Source organism: Rutilus rutilus (assembly GCF_951802725.1).
Source record: "Rutilus rutilus genome assembly, chromosome: 23".
Lineage (NCBI taxonomy): Eukaryota > Metazoa > Chordata > Actinopteri > Cypriniformes > Leuciscidae > Rutilus > Rutilus rutilus.
In genome coordinates, this window is record NC_140233.1 from 4,422,375 (window position 1) to 4,440,702 (window position 18,328).

Genomic DNA, 18,328 nt, shown 5'->3' on the forward strand with positions numbered 1-18,328 from the left:
CATAGGAGCTACGTTGCCCAATAAAGTTCGGTACAGGCGTCAGAAACGCGTCTCCCTGCATTAGATCGTCATGTGTGTCTGACGGAGAGATTCCTGTCGCTGTTTTGACATTTTATAAGCTCTTCACAAGTTCTCAGCTGGGCAAAATACCATCATATATACGCACATACAACCAGTATTTTTGTATGCTTTTTGGTTTTGTGTCTTTAGGTTCGGTGTTAACGCTAAAGCGAACCATGGACGAAACGTCATTATAAATCATTTTCTTTTTTGAGAACCGAACTACAAGTGTGAACACAACCTCAGTCTCAATTGAGCACGAGCCACATGTCGTTCTAGTCCTCAGCTTTCCTGCCCACAAGTCACTACACAGCCACGGGTGTCTTTCAGTGACGCGTTCGTCTTTTCTTCCTCCCGAGTGGAGAGACGTGCCTGGTTGAGCTCGATCTGAATGTTTTACCACTGACTGCAAAACGCTTCCAACAAATGGGAGAAAAAAAAAATCCATTTGTTTTTGCATAAAATTTGTCTTCCAATTGCACACTGCAAAAAAATGCTTTTCTTACATAGTATTTTTGTCTTGTTTCCAGTCCAAATATCAAAAAAATTCTTAAATCAAGATGCATTTACTAAAGTCGTAAAATGCCATAAGATATTATGTATCGTTTTCTGGGGGAATCAATCAAAATGAAGTGAGTTTTTGCATAAAACAAGCAAAATTATCTGTTCATGGGGTAAGAAAAGTAATCATGGTTTCTGTTTGAATTAAGATTATTTTTCTCACCGCATGTACAGATAATTTTGCCTGTTTTAAGCAAAAACTCACTTCATTTTGATTGATTCCCCTGGAAAACAAGACATAATATCTTAGCTAATTTTACTTATCTAGTAAATGCATCTTAATTTAAGATTTTTTTTATATTTGGACTGGAAACAAGACAAAAATACTAAGCAAGAAAAGCATTTTTTTGCAGTGCAACGCTTACAGCCGAAAGAATTCAGGCTTGCATGATTACTCGCTTTTACCACACTGAAAAAAACTTGGTGTCAGATACAATTTTCACTCAGAAATATAAATTACAAAGAAATGGCAAGTAACACATTCAATTAAACATGATTTTTTTTTACATTTTTAACGTTAAACTTTTTTTTTTTAACAGTGCAGTCGCCAGTAAATCGAGTATAAGTCACTTGATCCGTATCTACATTTCTGCGTTGTTCTGAAATGGGTGGTTTTGAATAGAAGAAGAATGGGTGGCAATGAAGTCCAAAGATGACAGAATTCCTTCTTATTTAGCCGCTTAATTGTTGCCAACAGACCGCATGTAAATAAGCTCCTTCACGGCATCCGTCGGCCCTGTCCGTGGATCCGAGCCAGAAACTTATTTTCCCAGCATTGGCAGGATCTACAGCACCACTGTGACCTCTCTCACCACCTTTACCAGCTCAAATCACACCTAGTTCGGCTAGTTATAGCAATGTTGGGGAATATCTACCATATTCACCTGCATATTTGATGCATCAGGTCAAAATTGAATTGTTTAGAGCGAGAAAAAACACTGTAACACTTTACAATAAGTCCCATTTGTTAACATTAGTTAATGCATTAGTTAACATAGTCAACCATTTTTTACAGCCTTCGTTGATAAAAATACAATTGTTCATTGTTCGTTCATGTTAGTTCACAGTGCATTAACTTTTGATTTTAAAAATCTAGAAATTAACATTAAGGTTAATAAATGCTGTTGAAGTATTGTTCATTTTTAGTTCATGTTAACAAATGAATATAATGTTACCAAAGTCAAATCAGTGTGTAAGTCACATTTTATTATTCAATTCAGAATTAATGTATTTAAAATGAAACATTATAAACACTATAGACATGTATTTTTGCACATATTTTGTGTGCTTGATGTTAATTGCACAATATAAGTCGCTTTGGGATCAAGCCTCTGTTTGATGATTAAAAACCATGACTTATATTGTGAAAGTATTGATGTTAATAATATGTGGACGTGAAGATCCTTTTCTAAAAAAAATGATGTTGCACTGGAAAGTCTGATTTCTCAAATGATCGAATGATCAAGCAAGCCTGAATTCTTTCAGCTGTAAGCATTGCAAGACACATTTGAAGACAAATAGTATGCAAAAACAAATGGATTTTTATTTTCAAGTAAGTGGTAAAACATTTTAGTGAATCAGTTTGTTCACATGATCCATGCAAATGAACCAGTTCAAAAGGAATCAATTCGACGATCTGAGTCACAAAATACGGTAACACTTTATTTTACAGTGTCCTTGCTACATGTTACATGTACTTACCGTAGTAATAACAGTAAATTATGCATAATTACATGCAACTAACCCTCAACCAAACCCTAATCCTACCCTAACCCTATAGTAAGTACTTAATTAATAATACACAGTACTTACATATATAATTACACTGTAACAATGACACCTTCAAATAAAGTGTAACCCAAAATACCTCAGTATTTTAGAGTAAAATTAAGTGCAAACTTGTTGTTTAACCTCACAATACGCGCACATATGCCGCTCGTGAACGATTCCTGGTGTCTTTACATTATGAACTTTCTATTCACTCTAATTTGCTTTGAGAAGTGCAAATCTCGGATGTAGACACTGTTTTCCACAGTCAATGAAATAGAAATAGTTGTTTTCAGATTTTATATATATATATATATATTTCATCCAGCCATGTTTCCACCATAAAATTAAAAAAAAATGAGTGGATAAACACCAGACTATTGTTGTTATGGATTTATATTTGACTATATGGATATAAAAATGCAGATTTTCCCAAAAGCACTTGACTTGCCTCGTTCACACCAAGAACGAAAACGATGAAGATAACTATATTAGCGTGCACACCAGCGGACAATATCACTCTGTTTATTATAAGCGCGCTGCAGTTTTGTCGTCTGCCACTTTAAATGCTCGAGCTCTTTAAAATTGGTGGATTCTGATTGGCTGTCAGTGTTTTTATATTCATCAGCTAAAAAAAAAAAAAAAAAAAAAAAAACGTTCTAAAAGCGATTCCAACGATTTAAATTCTCTGTGCCGTTATTGTTATAGTTATGGTGTGGATTTAGAAGGATTTTTTTTAGAACTATATCTTAATCATAATCATCCTTGGTGCGAACAGGCCTTTAATCTTAGAGCAAAAGGAGTCAAATTCGCAATGCTAGTCTTACACAACAGGGCCCAGGATTGTCTTTGTACCAGTCACTGCTGCTCCCCTGCTTGGCTTTGGCATAAAACACCATCCATATTGCCGTGTAAAAATGAATTATGAACCATATTGCATAACTGTACCCAATGCACACGAATTTCCATGCCACCTCCTGTAGGAGCGCCGCACACAAACCTCTCAGAGTCGCTCTCCCACGAACATGTGTCTGCTTATATTTCCACCGCACAGATGGCCACACGGCATGGCATGGGATCTCTCGCGGCGTGATGCGTTCGGGTATATGAGGGAAACTTCTGTGAGGAGAAGTGGGTTGTTTTCTGATGGGACTGTTTAAACGGCTCCACAGAATTAGTCAAAGTTCGTAACATCCACAGATTAGCTGTAGTGTTTGTAGTACAAACCGTGGTGAACACACATCATTGGATCAACGTAAATGCAATGGATCTATGTTTTGTATCAATCAAACTATGTATTCCCTGCTGGAAATATATTAGTTAGTTAGTCCTGAAGTAAACTAACTACTATGGGAGTAAAATAATGTCAAATGTTTTTGAAACAAAAAAAGCCTGTTGAATCACACTACTTTAAAAAAATGGCATAAATTGCATTTTAATCCATTGTATTTTTAGGGCTTGCATTTTTATGGGCTGAAGTTCAACATGGTTAGGGTATTTAAGCTGTGAATATTTCAATTGAAAACATTTCAAACACATTTTCATAATTCAAAATTCAATAATCCATATTCACCTTTCATATTTCACTTCCAAAATATTCAAACTGTTTAAAAATACAGTCCATTTTATTTCGCTTTGCAAATTCAGTGGTTCAAATTCGACATTAAATTCAACGTTGACATCCAGGAACTGCAGGAAAAGCAGTGGATTGCCGAGCACACTCTCCATCTGCTGTTAGTCCACCTCACCAGCAGGGGGTGCAAGCGCGTGTTGTTGACGAAGACCAGAGCAACAGTTAGAGCAAACACATTGCGCGTAAAACATTTGCCATGATTTTACTTCCGTAAACTACCATCTTGTATATTATGAATATAGTTGACTCATTGACAGTGTTGGTAACGCATTACAAGTAACGCGAGTTATGTAATCAGATTACTTTTTTCAAGTAACTCATTACTATTAAATTTACAACTAAGTTACTTTTTCAAATAAGTTACTTTGTTTTCCCCATGTATTGACCAAGTGTGCCGCACACATCCTGAAAAGTAAAGCCAAAGCGCTACGATCGCCCCCTGGTGGCTGGCTGCAGTACAGGTCATAAACCCCGCCCTCTCCATGTAATCCAATGGGACGCGAGCCAAGCTAAAAAAATCCAATTACACTTCAAATATATATATATTTTTTTTTTAAAGATGGTGTCTGTAATTTTTGGTAGTTCTCATCACGCATACGAATGCTCAAGTGTTCGTTTCCTCAGTAGGTTTGTTTTAGTCGGTGATCTGATGCTATAAAAACGGGGTGTAACGTCATGCTAGACAGTTATTTATATGCCTATGTGGTGTTTTTAATATGCTTTAAGACAAACCATGTACAAATTCATGAGAGTATTTCCTCCTTAAAACTGCAGTGAACCAAAGACAGTCTCAAAAACACGCTTTGAAATCGCTGGTGTTTCTGACGTCACAAACTACCTTGTAACCAATCAGATCAACGTGTGATCGTCAACCAGTGGATCTCTGAGCTGAGTGAGTGAGTGGAGGCGGGGCTCATTTGCATATTCATAGAACCGCGCATACTAAATGAGGCAACGGTGTCGAGTTACACTCAAGATATTTTAAGGCACAAAGAAAAAATTTTATTGACATTTAAATATGTCATTTTGATGATCAAATATGAGTTTTAAGGGATAAAATGATTGACTACATCTTTGATGCAGTCGCTTTGGAAGAAAGTGTGCATAAATGTAAAGGACTTTTAGATGCAATGTTCCACAGCTGTAAGTATAATCTGGATTTGCTATGAAAAATAGTATCTTAAACGCAATTAGACATTAATATACATCTATTATATAATCAGTGTTGGGTAATTACTAAAGTAATTAATTTCTAGCAACTAATTACATCTTCAACAGTGTAATTAGATTACTCTACTAATTGCATTACTTATTACTAATTACTTTCTAAATCCCATTTTAACAATACAAGGATAGACATGAAACGGTTCTTTTCATTCTTTCAAATAAATAATATAAAATTGCATGAATTATCCAAAGTATTTACAAAGGTTACATTAAAAATAGTAAAAAAATTGTTAAAACATAAGTATATAAAATATGACTGTAAATTAATAGTAAAAAATAGTAATGATAGTAAAAAAATTAAAACATAAGTATATAAAATATGACTGTAAATTAATAATAAAAAATAGTAATGATAGTAAAAAAAATTTTTTAAACATAAGTATATAAAATATGACTGTAAATTAATAGTAAAAAATAATAGTAAAAAATAGTAATGATAGTAAAAAAAATTGTTAAAACATAAGTATATAAAATATGACTGTAAATTAATAGTAAAACATAATAGTCAAAAAAAATTAAAACATAAGTATATAAAATATGACTGTAAATTAATAGTAAAAAATAGTGATGATAGTAAAAAAAAAAAAAAGATGGTTAAAACATAAGTAAAATAATATTTTTTAACCTTATTTAGCATGTTCCCCGAATTACCATACTTGCTAGTTTGTATGTGTGTCAATACTCATAAGAGTTATAGTAGACTGCTTTTTAACTCTTCTCGGGATGTTAAAACCTTCAGCATTCTTGGCTAATGTGTGCATAGACGGCGGATCAGCTGGAAAAGTCACAGTAACCAATTAGAAAGAGTTGAGTATGTTCACGCCGCTCTAATATTAGCATAGCAACAGAAGCGTTTCTATCAGGCGAGGCGGTAGGTGACAGAGGCTGAACTAATGAGTCGTTTTGATCGAGGGAAGTCTCTCTGAATCACAGATCATACAGCAGATGCCTGGCCACTGTAGTTTAGATGCTAAACCACAAGCGATTTGATCGTGGATGGATGTAGTAATGATCGGAAAATCCGTGCTAGATATTTCTTGCATCAGCCTCACTCGTATAAGAAAACTAAATCATGTATTGTCATTAAAACATAACTAGGGCAACAACACAAAAAAACTAGAAGTTGTGAATTTAATGCATGGTCAAACGACCTGTTTTATGTGCATTTAGTTTATTATTTCGTGAATGTATTTGTATTCACATTTACTGAATTAAAACATTAAAAAAAAAAATGTATGCACTTTGTGAATATTTTCTTTAAAAAAATACAATTTAAATTGTATTTGTTTATAATCCCATGATTAACCCCACAATATGAATAAAAATTAGTCGATGGACAGCAGGCTATAGTTATTAATGTTTGATATTTGACTGTTCAAAAAAGATAATGAATGTAATTTCACTTTAAATACTACATACATTTATATAATATTTTATATATATTAAAAAAAAGACTATATATTTGATTTGTTTTTTTTATTTATCCAGCATTTTTTCATGCAATACCACAAAAATTAAATAAATATGAGTGGATGGACACCAGGCTATTGTTATTGTTTTTTGATATTTAACTATGGATAACATTTATTTATTTTATATAAAAGTTATTTAAAAATTTTTTTTTTTTTTTATGCACATTTTGAGCATTTTATTTATTTGTTATTTGATTTATATTTATATTTGATTTGATTTCCATCCAGCATTTATTTTTTATTTTTTTATGCAATACCCCAACATTTTTATAAAAATGAGTGATGGACACCAGCTTATTGCTATTGTTGTTTGATATTTGACTGTTTAAAAATAAAATAATGTGTTATTTTACATTCAAGAAATCGCATGCATTTTTAATACACATTTTATTTAAAAAAAAAAAAAAATTGTATTTGTAATTTTACTTTTTTCATTTATTTTATTTTACCTCCATCCAGCATTCAGAATTTTTTTTTATACGATTCACCAAAATTTGTATAAAAATTTGTGAGGAACACCAGGCCATTGATATTGTGGCATGATATTTCTCTGTGAAAAAATAGCATATGCATTAAGATTTCCAATGAATATAAACTTTAGTTTGCTATATTTAAAGGGGTGGTTGATTATGATTTGACTTTTCTAACTTTAGTTAGTGTGTAATGTTGCTGTTTGAGCATAAACAACATCTGCAAAGTTATGACGCTCAAAGCTCAAAGCAAAGGGAGATATTTGCTTTTAAAGAAATCGCTTTTTAAGGACTACAACAAACGGCTGGTAGAGACTACACCACATTCCTCCCGGGTTAGCGACATCACTAACCCTAAAATTTACATAAACTCCGCCCCCTGAACACGATTTATAGGTTATCAAGACAGAATTTGCTAATCAATGACTGGAAGATTACACATCAGCTACATAAACTCATCAACTAACCATTCAGAAATGTTGTCTACATGTTGTCACTTCTTCTGTCTCTCCATCATTGTCTGACTCCGGTTTTAACATAAAAGGCTAAAAGTTTTTGAAATTTTCAGTGCATGTGTGTGTGAGGTAAAAGGACTCAAGCTCTTGTAGCTCCGCCCCCTGCGCCGGGAGCAGCAGCTCATTTGCATTTAAAGGGACAGACACAAAAACTATGTGTTTTTGCTCACCCTCAAAAAGTGACAACTTTAACATGCTATATATAAATATCTGTTGGTTATTTTCAGCTAAAACTACACACACACACACACTCTGGGGACATCAGAGACTTATTTTACATCTTGTGAAAAGGGCATTATACCACCCCTTTAAGTTGCATTAAGTTTGAACAACACGAGGGTGAGTAAACAAGGTTATTCAGTGTGAGCTGTCCCTTTAAGGGCTTCGGCGGGCCCTCGGGTACAGTACACGGCACTGTAAAGCCTCTGCAACAGAGAACACAGTGAGTCGGGTTGTCAGGTGCTGTTGGCGAAGGTTAACGCTGTGCTTTAATAACAGGATGCAGCTGTTCTCCTTCAGACTGACTCAGAGAGATGGACCATAAGTCTTTCCTGGCCTGTCACTAAATAGCTTTTTCACATTGTATCAGTTACAGGGAACTAAGGAAACTCTGGCGTTAACAAGGCTAGTTTGGCACGCTCGAAAAACAGTTCAATTCAGGCTACGAATCCTGCGCTGTTCGTGGGACAATGTGCACACAGGTCTGCTTTGGCCGAGAGCCTCTATTGGGCATTGTCTCGCAAACACGGTGAACGTTTGGGGAAATTATGAACAAATGACGTGGAAACAGTTGCTTGAATGATAGCGGGGAGGAAATCAGAGCGAGCCGGATTCCTTCGGCTATTGTTCCTCCGTGTGAATGTATTCGGGAACCCGATCCGGCTTTCATTGATTGATCATTGCTCCACATTCCTCGGCCCTTTGAAGTCTGCGGTCCGACTCAAAAAAAACCTTCATTGTCTCATTGTCTTGCGTGGAGATCTGGAGTGTCGTAATCCTCTGCATCTGCTCCGCAAGGTTCAGTGTAATGAGCTTCATTATTTAGGTGTATTACTAATGCTGTTTAGTGTAGCCCACTTGATGTTTAAGCCACCGGATACACCCTGACGCTAAAAATGAGATATTTTTGTAAAGAAAATGCTCATAATGAGATTAAATGGATTATTCAGGCACGTCGTTTGATGAGATATAAAGTCACGTGACCTGTTTGATGTGCATTTTGGTTAATGTGTTTCCAACAAAGCTTATGCACTTGCCAAGAAAAAACTGTCATGAAAGTTTCAATAAAAAATTTATTATGAAAATTGTATTTGAAAACAAAATTATTTGTTTGTAATCCAGCATTTTATTTATGCAATACCCCCAAATTTTATTGGAATTTTTGGAACTTTGGATAAAAAAAAATTATGTAATCTTACACACAAAAAAATTTTTTTACTTGCGTTTTTAATGCACATTTTGAAAAAAATATTTCATTCATTTTAACATTTATATTTCATTTGTTTCTAATCCAGCATTTTTATGCAATGCCACAATATTTTAATAAAAATAAGTGGATAGACTTGTATAATATTTGTAATTTAAAATATATATATACATAAACATATGCTTTTAAAGCACATTTTGAAAAATAAAAACATTTTATTTAATTCATTTTTTAATTTTTATTTGATTTGTTTCTAATCCAGCATTTTTATGCAATTCCCTGACATTTTAATAAAAATAAGTGGATAGACTTGAGTAATATATGTAATTTTACAAATATATATATATTTGTATTAAAAAGATACATGAATATTGTTATTATTATTGTTTTATATGTGACTATGAATGAATGAAAAAGCATATGCATTAAGATTTCCAATGAATACGATTTTTTCAAACTCAAAAAAGTCTCTGTAATGAGTTTCCATGGAGAGCAAGTGCAAACCTGAACATCTGAACCTTCTTCTCAGATGTTTCTCCTGAGAGACGGACCTCAGTAATCTCACATGTGTCTCCTCTAGATCCTCCAGATCTTAGTAACGTCTCAATCTGCGCTCAGATCTCAAGATGAACTCCAACGTTTCTCATCAAATGATCTTAGCTGGAGTGACTCATGTGTGTCTGTTCTCTCTTCTCAGGGAGAAACATCCGAGATGAAGCTGAATGCCACGTCTGCACCGGATCCGAATGCGTCCGATTTGATGTTACGCCGCATTGGTACGTGCATTCAGGTGACATATGAATATACATTATTTTATACATTATTTTCATGTGATGCATGTTCCTGCGGCGAGACTCGTGTGGTCGGGGGATTTCTTACATCCACGATTTTTTTAATCTTTCTAAAAGAAGTCTCTTCTGCTCACCAAGGCTGCACTGATTTGATTAAAAATACAGTAAAATACAGTAAAACTGTGAAATATTATTACAGTTTAAAACAGCTGTTTTCCATGTGAATATATTTCACAACGTAATTTATTCCTGTGATCAAAGCTGCATTTTCAGCATCATTACTCCAGTCTTCAGTGTCACATGACCCTTCAGAAATCACTCTAATATGCTATGATTACTATGAATGTTTTTTTGTTTTTTTTTGTGGAAACCATAATACATTTTTTTTCAGGATTCTTTGATGAATAGAAAGATCAAAAGAACAGGATTCATTCAAAAATCTTTTGCAACATTATAAAAGCATTTACTGTCACTTTTGATGATGCATGTGTAGCATCCACATGTGCGTTTCTGAGTCTCGCATCCACGTGTGACTGTGTGTTGAGATGCACGCCTGTATGAATGTGAATCGCCTCTGTGTTTGCACATACTTTTTTCTCGGTGCACTCATGCACTCTCGGCTCCTCGAGGTCACGCAGGGGTCACGCAGGGGTCGCGCAGGGGTCCCCCACAGCCAGACACGAGCCCGTCCAGTCCCGCACATCTGTAACAGGAGCTGTTGGCATATAAAAATAGCAGCTTCAGGCCTTTGCCCTGTGAACCCGGGGCCGGCGGAGCCTCTCTTGCCCTATTTAGCATCCGCTGAGCAAACTCAGCTGTCTGGATTCCTCCCGTCTGCACCTGGGGCCCCTCGGGGGCGCCATCCTGATTAAAGGGTGCGCTGGGTAACCACAAGAGGAAATCAGTTAGCAATAGAAGCAGTTTTATGATTTTTTCTTTTTTTTTGGTCTCAATCAAAAATGTATTCAAAAATATGTGTGTGTATATATATATATATGTATTTTTTTTTTTTTTTTTTTTCAAACAGTTTCAAACTGAAAGTCTCATACAAAGCTGACGTAATGAGATTAGTAATGAGGTTAAATGAGTTTTTGTTTTTGTTTGTCTCAGTCAAAAATGCATTTTTTTATATTTATGTTTTTAATTTCTGATTCTGTTTTTGTTGGGCTTAAAGTCACACAAGGCTGTGTGTAACTGGCCTGTGATCATAAACACTTTGGAAAAGCTGCTCATCAAATCAGTGTCATTGTGGTATAACCAACATGCAGGAGGATATTTTGTTGTCATGTGGCAATAAAACCATAAAACAAGAAAAAAAAGTAAACAATGTAGGCTATTTAAATAATTTTATTGTTAAAGTTAAATTAATATTAAATATTTAATCATTATTATTTAATATTAATTATATAAATTATATGAGCTTAATATAACATTATAATATATAATATAAATTGTATTATTATTATTTAGTATTTAAATATTAAATAAATAATTTAAATAATTATTTGATTAAATATTTTTATTACATTATTCTAATTTTAAACTTAATAAGATATCATATTTAAATCAGGGCTGTCAAATCAATTAATTGTGATTAATCGCATCTATCATAAAAGTTTGTGCTTATATAATATATGTGTGTGTACAATAATAATAATAATATATATATATATATATATATATATATATATATATGTATGTGCATGCATGTATGTATGTATGTATGTATGTATGTATGTATGTATGTGTGTGTGTGTGTATATATATATATATATATATATATATATATATATATAAACACATATACAGACACACACACACAGGTTGGGATTGGGAAATGACCCGAACTGAACTCAAACTTGGGTTGCCCACATAAAGCGCCACTGTGCCACTCGTGTGTATCGCCCACCAACCCAAGACCCAAATCTGACCTATTCCTGAAGAGAAGGCTTGCCATAAAATCAGCAGATAATGACGAAGACTCATTTCTCTTCATTACAGATGCAGAAAGATGAAGACGGAAGGAGACGAACAATAATCAGACTGAAATGAGTTTGAAACGCTTCCTGAGCCCTTCATGACAGGTGCCAGTTCAAACACACACACACAATCACACACATTCACTAATGCTCGTGTCTTTTTTAGTCTGTTTTTACCCTTAAATTGGTACATTTGTAAAATTGGTTAAAAAATGTAGACCCTATTGAAGACTCCTGCTCTTTCTTTATGTTGGGTGCAGCGTTCATGTCTTTTTTGTTAATATTTTAAATTTTGTATCATTTTTATTAGTTTATTTTAGACTTTTTTTTCTCAATTGCAAGTTTATTTCTCACAAATCTGACCTTTTTTTTCAGTTTATATCAGAATTGTGAGAATTCAGACTTTTTTCTTCATAATTGCGAGTTTATATCTCACAATTCAGACTTTATTTTATTGCAATTTCCAGTTTATAACTCGCAATAAGTCAGAATTGTGAGACAAGTTTGTAATGTGAAAAAATGTCTGATTTATGAGAGAAAAAGTCGCAATTCCCTTTTTATTTTTGTAATTCCGAGGCGGAAAAAAAACTATTTTTATTTATAATTTCTTTTCTTTTTTTTTCAGTTAATGTTTATTTCATTTCAAGTAACGGAAAATGTTAATGGTTTTAGTGAAGGATAATAACCCTGCTTCCGTGATGATGTATTGTAAGTGTGTTTTCAGACGGGGCTCAAGCGCTGACGTCTCTCCAGCGTATCCCACTGTCCTTTGGGGTGAGGTAGTAGGTTGTATAGTTTTAGGGTGACACCCTTCCTGTTAGATAACTATACAACTTACTGTCTTTCCTGAAGAGGCTGTAATATCACCGTCATCTTCCTCTGTAAACTCTGCGACGAAACCTGGACCGGATCACGACTAGACAGGACTGGGTTTGGATGGATGAAGTCTCTGAAATGGACTACATCCATCAACCAAATATCAAATCTGAATTACATGATGTGCATGTTGGTTAAAAGATTAATTGATTTGATGGTTTTAAATGATCTTTTGTTAAAGAGGCCATATTTACAACCTTTTACAGTCTTGATGTTGTTTCTGGCTCTACTAGAACAGGTTTTCCTGCTTGAATGTTGATTATTTTCCTCATATTCTCCATTGTTGCGGCTCCTCTCTTCCCAGTCTGTCAGTAACGCTCTGTTTAGTTCCTGTCTCTATGAAGCCCCTCCTTCTGAAAAGCACTCTGTGCTCTGATTGGTCGTCTGGATCAGTGTGTTGTGATTGGTCGAGTGCTTCGAGTGTGTTTGGGAAATGTCCCGCCCCTAATTAACATAACCTCCAGTTTCAACACACTACTGACTAACTCAACCAGGCCCCGCCCCTTTATTCTGCATATTAATTATTTAAATGAGGAATATTGTGACATGTTTTTCATTCATATTATGCAAGTCCCCGAGAATATTCCAGCATCTCGAGGCCTCGGCACTGAACACAATCTGTGGCGTGAAGTTCATTATTTTACAGGATCCTCGAATGACTCTGCGCTTGACGTCACTCCTGATGTTCGTACAGGGTGAGGTAGTAGGTTGTGTGGTTTCAGGGTAGTGATTTTGCCCCATCAGGAGATAACTATACAACCTACTGCCTTCCCTGAAGGGCAGCGATACGGCAGCGGGACACCAGCAGGAGGCGCTGAACCTCACGCCATCATCAGGACACACAGGTACATTCAAACGATCAATTTATAGTCCTCCTGTAGTCAATCATTTTATTCCTTAAAACTCATCTTTGATCACCAAAATGCCATATCATCGTCATGCCTTAAAATATCTTGAATGTAACTCGACACCGTTGCCTCATTTAGTATGCGCGGTTCTATGAATATGCAAATGAGCCCCGCCTCCACTCACTCACTCAGCTCAGAGATCCACTGGTTGACGATCACACGTTGATCTGATTGGTTACAAGGTAGTTTGTGACGTCAGAAACACCAGCGATTTCAAAGCGTGTTTTTGAGACTGTCTTTGGTTCACTGCAGTTTTAAGGAGAAAACACTCAGCAATGCTGTCGACTTATGAACTTACACATGGTTTGTCTGAAAGCATATTAAAAACACCACATAGACACTTATAAATGACATTAAAAGCTTGATTTTCACCACAGGGGGACTTTAAAACTACATAAATATGAATCACCCAGTGAAAAATTCTATATATAGTCTATATGCTAGCATACTCCTTAAACACAAATAAATGTTTAACAGAAAAACTAAAGCCTGTTGGCTATTTTATTTAAAAAATGCATGAGCCTTGACTTCGATATATACTGTGTTCATTAAGTCATCTTGATATTTTGGAAGGCTGTGGCTTAAACTTTTTACAAGATAGATATGATGAGAATGTATATCTGCAATATCTGTTTAACTTTTATGTGGTGAATCAGTTATTATTCCACGTCTGTCTACAAATAAACCTGCAATAAAACAGACTTTTAATAAATATGTTTCTTTTTGTGTCTTTTTGTGACTTTAAATGAAATCTCACATACAGTAAAAGAACATGTAGCTCTTGGCTTTGGAAATATACTGATTAAATAAATTAAGATTACGTTACATCACACTATTTTGTAAAGCAGCTCGTTTAATCACTATCATGAAATTATTTTAAATCAGTAGCCTTTAGTTGTTTAGTCTGATTGTGTTTCCTTCTGGAGTGTCAGTAAATGTTTGAACCTTTTGTGATAGTTGTGTTTGAGTCCCTCAATTGTCCTCAGTGTGAAAAAGATGGATCTCAAAATGGGTTCAAACATGCAAAAGATGCTGGAAAACTGGATGCCGGATTTTTCTGAAGAGCATTGGGCAGTTTAACTCAAGAACAACCATCACATAACAAAAAAAAAAAAAAACGTCATGGATCATCAGGTAAGGACATAGTATTACAGTTTTTTCCAACTGACACACAAGAGAGCAAAACCTCTTCTCAAGTCTCCAAAAGTCTAAACACATTTTCTGCTTTACACACATTTTGCAATTCAAAATGGCACTTTTTAAACACACTGACGTTATCTGACATAAAGTCACATGATTGCCATTTCAAAATACCGCCATTCAAAATGACACTCCATGATCTGATTGGGCCAAATGTGTCACCTGACCAAACACCTCAACGCTTAATTGTAAACACTTCAGTCTTTTTTAGTTTTACTGGGGTTTTTTGTGAGCATATTTTTGTTCAGTCCAGTGTCAATATATCTGCTGTGCATATGTTGCACGGACTTGTTTGGTGAAAAATAAAAATATTTCAACAGCATGTGTGTGTGTGTGTCTGCAAATATTTCTGTGCATGTGAACAATCTGAAGAAGTTTCTACAATTTGAACTATTTTAGTATTATGGCAAAGCATACTAAAGATGAGAGTGCTTTTCATTGTGCCCAACAGTGTGTAGTTGGTTAGACAAAAAAATCTGGCAATATGAATGAAGTGTGTGCCATTTCGTGCAAAAGTTTGATTTTGATAATGTAGTTTTGGTTGCACTGCTTCATTTTGCAGGATATATTAGGTGTTTTGCTGTTTGAGTGTGTGGTTTTGTGAATTGTGTTAAGTATTTTGATAAAACCAGCCTACTTTGCAAAATTGTGTGTTAGCAATTGGAAAAAACTGTAAGAATCAAGAGTACATAAACTTTTGAACTGGGTCATTTTTATAAATTCAGCTATTTTTTTGTCTTGTGGACTATTTGTAACATTTTATGTAAAATATCTTATCCAGGACAGTACTAAATAAAAAATAACATGCATTTTGTATGATCCATCTTATTTTGTTAACATTTAGCAGATTCTGCAAGGTGTATGTAAACTTTTTACTACGACTATATAAGTTTGATGGTGAGTAAGAAGACAGAATTTACATTTTAGGTGAACGATCCCTTTAAGAAACACGCAAGTAAACACTTTTAGTGTAATTTCCACATAACTGCATATAGAGAATAACTTTTTTGTTAGGTGGTCATTCATACCTACCTGTACTTCATAATTCATATTGGATGGATCAACTCAAGGCAGGAAACTGTGGACAGACTTCAACAATCATACTCTGGACCACACCGGACTGAAACCCTGTCAGAGCCTCACATGAACAGAGATGTACACATTAGACAGAGGAAAAAACATTATATAAAGCTCTGCTATACTGTAATATCACACTGACCATGATTCCGCGTTAAATAGCAGTGTCATAATGTCAACAATTCCCTGATTTAGGAGCATTTTGATATATTTGTTCCTGCCATTTGGTGGAAAAAGCAAGAAATTATTATTACGATTTTTTTTTTTAAATGACACTCTTTATACTACAATATATACACAAACATTTATTAGGAATGTAAGCAATATTTCTGCAAAATGGCGCTAAATCATACGAAAAACTGCTGAGCTAATCGTCATCATAACTTTATAACAGAGTCATGGCGCCACCTATCGGTCACTCTGCTGCACTGCAGACAGACATGCGATTATCTAGAACTGCCCGTGGACAAATGGATCACTGTCTTTTTTTTTTAAATACACATGCATGCAATGATATACTTTTTACTGTGTGCTAACTAATAATATCCTGTATTTTTTATAGTATATTATTTTATGATATATGGTTAATTATGATTAGGCTAATAAATATATATTTTTATAATATAATTTGTTTTACCCATTTTATATATATTCATTAATCGTGATTAATGAATTTGACAGCACTAATATATATATATTATATATATATTAGTGCTGTCAAATTTTATGTCGCATATATATATATATATATATATATATATATATTAATTATTAACCATATATCATAAAATAATATACTATAAAAAACTATTAGTTAGCATGATAAAATACACAGTAAAAAGTATTTCATTGCATGTGTGTATATATATATAATTACGCAATGTTAAATACAATGTTCATGCTTAAATTTAGTAAGAATGTAAACAGAAAGCTGTCATTTAGAATTGTAATTTAAAGTTAGAATTTAGAATCTTAGAATTAGAATTAAAATTCCATTATTATCACATTTTTGTAATATCTGTTGAGTAAGTGAACACAATATAAGCACACTGACATATATTAGGACAAGAGTCACTTTATAAGTAAGGTCAATTTGAATCGTGTTCTGTCATAAATATCAGGTTGGGGATATTCAAATGTATTATAATGACAATATTAATCTAAAACAACAATATCAAATGTTAATGAATGTGCTAACATTGTTTTATTTTTTATGCCATGGTTACGACCAATTAAATGTCGCAATATAACACAAAAGAAAAAACACGAATCTAAAAAATGACTCATCAGAAGATCTTTTGTTAGGAAACATTTCAGACGGCAGTGATTGATTTTCCACAGGTTTCGGGAGAGATCCCAGCTGTGTTCTGCAGAAATCAACACTTTCACCATCCGTTATGCAAGTCCCATTATTTCAGGATCCTGCAATCTCATTGTCCAGGATGTTTGTTTTTCCATTTTAAACAAAGTCTCTGCCATGACTATTCTCTGATGGTTCATCAAACACACTTTCTAAGCTCATTATTTTGCAACATCAAAAAAAAAAAAGGACTAAATGCTGTTCACTGTTTTGGGACATGCTGTTGCTGCGCACAATATCTAAATGCATCCCTTTTTCCTTTGCTAAAACACTTAGTCTTAACTCGATTTTGGGTTCATCTTATAAGGGTCAGAAACTATATATTTTCATGTGACACATTTTCACTGAGTGAGAATAATGTTAAGTGTGACATTATAAAGGCAACATGTTGTTTTTAATGAATATAGCAATGTTAAAGGGATAGTTCACCGCTGGAAAGATGAATGTGTATTTAAATTTGGTCATTTATGTAGTAGAAATGTGAAATTATTTTAGAAGTTGGTGCCTTCTAGACTGAGAAAAGCCAGAAAATGTATTTTTGGCTCATGTGGATGAAAGACTACAACTCCCAGAATGCACTTGCTTCGCTGCCCTACGAGGCCACTCCCAAGCCACACCTACCGGTTACAGAGGGCAGTGTCGGGAGAAATGATACAACTAGGCTACTAGTCGACTCGAAACTGAAAAGACGGCGTTTTATCGTGAGATCCCCCTATGGGCGGGTTGAACACATGCGGGACGAGCTCCTCCTACTGGCTGGAGTCTCTCGCCTCAGGACAGAAAAGCCTCTGATGACGATAAATAATGATTTTTGTGTCATCTGAGGGTTTTTTTCCAGACACACAATACAGAAATCTCTGGTCTCAGGGGGACATGAGGGAGGGAAGCACGGTTATTAGAAAATACTACTGGGTTTCTACTGATACAAAGCTTAATGCTAATCGGTGAAGTATCCCTTTAATGTATTTGGTCTTGCTAAATCTGCTACGCTTCTGCTGTTGATTAT

General features: G+C 34.4%; 1 long non-coding RNA gene across 2 annotated transcripts in view; it reads left to right on the top strand.

The window, feature by feature from the left end:
* LOC311283362 overlaps positions 1 to 15,657 on the top strand; it is a 29,891-nt gene extending 14,234 nt beyond the window's left edge. The window contains exons 3-4 of one of the 2 annotated variants that reach the window (XR_014626052.1): positions 9,829 to 9,921; positions 11,924 to 15,657. This is a non-coding gene — a long non-coding RNA (uncharacterized lncRNA). The remainder of the gene's footprint in view (positions 1 to 9,828; positions 9,922 to 11,923) is intronic. The other variant, XR_014626053.1, reaches the window with a different exon arrangement.
* The last annotated feature ends 2,671 nt before the right edge of the window (positions 15,658 to 18,328 follow it).